Source organism: Austrofundulus limnaeus, unplaced genomic scaffold, assembly GCF_001266775.1.
Source record: "Austrofundulus limnaeus strain Quisiro unplaced genomic scaffold, Austrofundulus_limnaeus-1.0 Scaffold1900, whole genome shotgun sequence".
Lineage (NCBI taxonomy): Eukaryota > Metazoa > Chordata > Actinopteri > Cyprinodontiformes > Rivulidae > Austrofundulus > Austrofundulus limnaeus.
The window spans coordinates 22,060-27,205 of record NW_013954302.1 but is presented as its reverse complement, the minus strand read 5'-3'; the positions used below and the strand labels follow the sequence as shown (position 1 = coordinate 27,205).

Below are 5,146 nucleotides of genomic sequence, written 5' to 3'. Positions count from 1 at the left end.
CTTCAACAACTGTCCCGCGTCTGACCTCAAAGTGCACAAGCTTCAGACTTCAGCGTTGGCTGCCATTTTGACGCTGAAATCGCGTTCGGTGTGAACGCACCATCACTGTTTTCTTACATTCAGTTCATTCCAAACCCTTTAAAACTCAACACTTCTGTGTTTTCATCTCTTTCATCTTTTCATCATCTGCTTTCATCAACTTCTACTATACAATCCCTTCATCTGTCTCTGATCTGTAATTCTTATATCTGCAGAAAGTAAGGTTCTGGTGCCCTTCGTGTAACTAGGACTAAATCAATATACTTTATTAACAGTGCAATGATAAAGTATACATACCCCTCAAACTTTTCCATATTTTGTCATGTTACGACCATAAACTTCATCTTTTTACTGGGATTAATGGTCATGAAACAGAAGGAGAATGACCAGGCGTTTAAAAACTTTTTCAAATACACATCTAAAAAGTGTTGTGTGCGTTTGTATTTAGTCCCTCAGTCAGTCGACTTTTGGAGTTTGTTACACACTTTGCACATCCAGAGACTAATTTATTTTGCTAAATGTTGGTGTCACCACTGATCCTTGGTTAGACGTTGACTAGATTGGTCTAAGATAGTGGTTCTAAAGCTGCCAGCCCCATCCAAGTTTAAACCCCATGGAAACCACCAACATAATGCTAATCTCTTCAGAACACTCATGCAGGAAAAACACATTTTCTCAATAGTTTACAAAACATAAATTAAACTATGCAGTTATAAAAAGGCTTAATATTGCAATAACAAACAACTTACTACGTATGTACTGTATTTAGCTGTAAATGTAGAAGTTTTCTTAATTTTTATTTAATTTTTTTCATGCTTGCTTCTTTTGACATCTCTTCTGGTTTTAGCAAGATTACTTCCAGTTTCACACTCCCTCGGAATAAAAGTAGACAACTTACAGGGTGAAATGGAGGGAGACTACCCAACAACCCAYCTCTACCAAAGATGCATTAAACTGTTATCCTTTATCAGAACAAAAAAGATAAAGTGAATAGTTACAAACTTTTATTTGGAAAAAGGAAAAAAGATGAAGTCAGTTATACAGAGTTTTAATTCAAATGGGCATGTTTTGTTGAATTTAATACACAAACAATAAATAATTATGGGACCCCTGTGCTCTCTGACCTGGAAGACGTCACTAGAACCTRCTAAGATGAGTGTTAGCTGGATCATCAGCCAGTAAACAATACTGTATGTTCCCAACAAGTTCCCTTTCTAATATTTATAAAAGTGTATGTACTGTAGCTCTGTCTGTTTTATGCTGTAAAATATGACRTGGTAGTAGCTGAACATCCAACAGATTCCACATCTGCTTTAGAACTGTGGGATTCAAAACGGCAGATGGCACTAGTTTAATATTTTTTTCTTGTGGCTCTTAACCATGAAAGTCTGTGACCCAGAGTAAGATGGCTGCTAGAGCTGACCTTAGCAAACAATAGCTCAGCAGATATTAGATAATGAGCTCAAACTTGATGTGGTGGTAGCTGGGGGTCATCCCGTGATATTTCACACTTAGCATTGAGCATTTCACCTCCACATCAGCATTCACCTGGTCATCAAGAAAAACCTTTGTCTCATTTTAAACAGAAAGACTTCCCTGCTCTGTTCTGAAACTGAGACGTGAAACTTAAATTAAAGCCTGAGTTTGTTTCTTATCTCTTCCAGGTGTAACAACAGCAACTACCAACCTCCTTATTGAACAACAGCAAGCCAACAAACACAGATCCTGATTGTTGAACAGTTGGGTACAAAGCTCTCAGCTGTCAGGACATGAGACTGCAGACAGACTGAAGCTTTTCTGATCAGCAGCTGTGATAACTGAGGAGGTGAGCATCGAGCTGCTGTCATTGTGCTTCAGCCATCCTCTGGAGTTCCACTCGGCACGCTCCAAGGACAACATTCAGTTGACTGACACACCCTCACACACAGACTGCAGGAAGAAGAGAAAACTTATCTATAAATGGTCAAGTTGATCCATTTATTCAGTATGTGGCTGTGGTTTATGTTCTTAGTGACATCATTTTATAAGTATTCTAAGGTTAGTAACAAACAGACTCATTAATACGACAATGTTACTTTATTTTTTAACTGAATAGTTTGAATTGGTCATCTCTCATTCCATTTTAAAGGGGACATATCCTGACAAATACATTTTTATGTTTGCAGCCATTAAATGTATTTTGTATTAAATGGAGAAAAGTTGCATTTATTAATGACACCTTTTAATTAATTGTAAATAAATTGTTTCTGTGCAGCTATATAAACCCCTCTATCAAACTAGAATGAACCGGTCTGAAAGCTGGAGGGGGTGTGTGTGAACCTCCACATTTGGATTTAAAGAAACAGCCTCAAAATGAGTTGATCTGAGACACACCCCATAAAAGGGGCGGGGCTTGTAGAGTCACAATAAGGAGGAATTCAGAAAAAACCATTGCCGCTCCACTTTTTATAGACCCCAATTGAARGATTTAAATGTGAAAAAGAAGGATTTAAAAGCATAATATGGGCACTTTAATGACATTAAACAAAGTTATTACTTCATATTTTTGGTATCTGAACATTGTTTTCATCAGTCAGTTAGCCTACTGCTTTGCAAAAAGGTTTTTACATTTATTTCTACATTACTCATCCCTTAATTGAATTGAATTAAATTGAAGCCTTTATTGTCCCTGAATTCAAAAAAGTTACAACACCCATCCAAGAGAAACAAAAAYAAGGAGGTACAGGTGCCAGCGGCTGCAGCCATGAAGGCTCTGCTTTCTGTGCATTAGTAAAAAATAAAAAATAAAAACTGCCAACGTRAGGGTAGGTGAGGACTAAAAATAGAACATCTCATGTTATGTCCTCATAGGACACAATGAGGTTAGAAAAAACCCCTCTGCAGAGCGAGAGCAGAGGTTAGGGGTTAGGGAAGGCAGAKGGGAGGGAGAGGGATGGTGGTGGTGAAGGGAGCCAGCGAAGGGTTAAAGGTGTGAGTGTCTGACATATCCAGCCTTGAAGGCCAAGTAGAGGTGCCAMATTCACATAAACACAWCTTGTTTTGGAACAGGCTGACACTGTACATTTACTTGTCCACCTTAATGTCTCATTAGAACTCTCCATGGAGAATTCCAGTCGTTCTCTCCTCACCGAGCACAACTTCTCCAAGATCTACACCATTCAGCCAGCGAGCTCAGGAAGCACAGCTGGACTGCAACCCTCAGCAACAATCACATCCAGGTTAATATGAGGCTTAAATCCACTAAGGTTAACTTTAGAGCAAATGACATGGTTAGTGCTAAAGACACCACCCTCCAACGGTCTTATAATGTGGTTTTCCACGAGGGCAATGGGTAGAGTGTTGGACCAGAGAGTGGGAGAACAGGGTTTGAGACTGACATGGGCACATATAGTTTATTACAATTTCTTTTTGTTATTTATACATTCATTGTCTTTGATATATTAACCCACTAGGGGGCACTGTCGGGACAGTCTGAAGCCTAGAAAGCACAGTAGGGACCCTCTGAAGCCATTGTATGGGACTGATAACGCCTAATAACGTCCATTTCATGGACTGATAACATCAGAATCCCCTGCCGACACTGTGAATTTCATGATAGCCCAGATATCCACCAGCTCCAATGAGCAGAAATYCTGCTATCAATAATCTAACCTAACTTCTTTTACTGTTGCTTATCTTTATGTTTATCCTTGCTTATGTTGTAATACATGAGATCTTGTCTAAATCTGCAATAATTTGGTCTTTTTTGACACAAGATGTTTTTATGTAAAACTCAGGAATAAAGGTCTTTGATGCATAATGTGTTTTTTTTTCTTTGACAGACTTTCTTAGCACCTCTTACTGAAGTTCAGCCCCCTCATCCAGAGCATGGTGGTCTCTCTGTGGGATATTATCTGCACAGATWGTTTCTGCAGTCATGGGAAAGTCAGACCACTCCAGCCCACTTCAGCCACATTACCTGCCTCTCTGAACAGAACTTCCTGAAACACCTGACACTTTATGGAGTCATCTCAATCACAGACCTAACTGTGCTGCTGCTGTGGCCGATCCTTTAAATAATGTGGAGTGTGCATGGCTCTGTTAACAGTTTTGACCATATTTTCATTCACTTTACAGTTATTAAGGGTTCAGCTGGGTTTGTTGCCGTTTTAAATTGAAACACAGTGAAAACCTGAAAAACTATTCCTGTTCYTAACCAGAGAGTTCTGTAAAAACTAAAATCCTCATGCTCATTTATTTATGTTGGTGTTTTTGAACAGTTTTGTGTTCTTAAAGACTTGATTTGTTTGGCACCAGCTCTGTGTTTTGTCTAGTAACGTCTGTCTTAAATGTTATAAATGAACAAATGTAAGAACTGAAAACAGACAAACCATTTCCTAACCAGTTATTGTTACTAAGAACTAGGAACAACCACACACTTTACCACAATATTTGTGAAATTGACTGAATTGTAGTCATTATTTGTGTTTTTTTAAGAACATATAACATGATTTTTAAACATTTTACTTTTAAATTGTCTAGGCAACATCATTATAGCCTTTTCTATGTCAGAAATCAAGAAAAGTATAAAAAGGTGTGAAAGAGAGAAACGAGGAGAGCAAAGCAGTGAGGAAAGAGTGAGACTAGGCTCCTGAACTCAGCGTAACTTCAGCACAGACACAACACAACAGCAGACAGAGGACAGAGGAGTGACAGAAAGTTTCCAGCTCTAATGTGAGCTCTCCACTGAATTCTGAAATCCTGTCAAGCTGCTCTGTCTCACATCATTTCCTGTTTTCTTTTTCATAAGAAACAGTGTGAAACTGACAGAAGCTCATTAAGACCTGGTTTTAATCACAGACACTGACAAACCTACAGCCACACACATTAAACTGTTGCCGCTGTTGTTTCAGCTGTTTTAACGTGGGGCTCTGGGAGTCCACTCTGTACTCTAAATCAGAGCTTCTTAACCTTTCTGACCTCAGGGCCCAATTTGTTCAACATAAAGTGACACGAGGCCCAGTCAGACATTATGGATCAAAATGATAATTATTATAATCTTGGTTTAATTTATATTGTATTTACATCATAACTAAACTATCATAACTGACATAACTAAATTAAATAC

The 5,146-nt window shown here is 38.5% G+C and overlaps 1 long non-coding RNA gene across 1 annotated transcript; it reads left to right on the top strand.

Moving 5' to 3' along the window:
* Positions 1-1,802: 1,802 nt before the first annotated feature.
* LOC106536621 (uncharacterized) lies at positions 1,803-4,222 on the top strand. Its single transcript, XR_001312564.1, has 3 exons — positions 1,803-1,864; positions 3,131-3,257; positions 3,861-4,222. It is a non-coding gene; the product is annotated as an uncharacterized LOC106536621 (long non-coding RNA).
* The last annotated feature ends 924 nt before the right edge of the window (positions 4,223-5,146 follow it).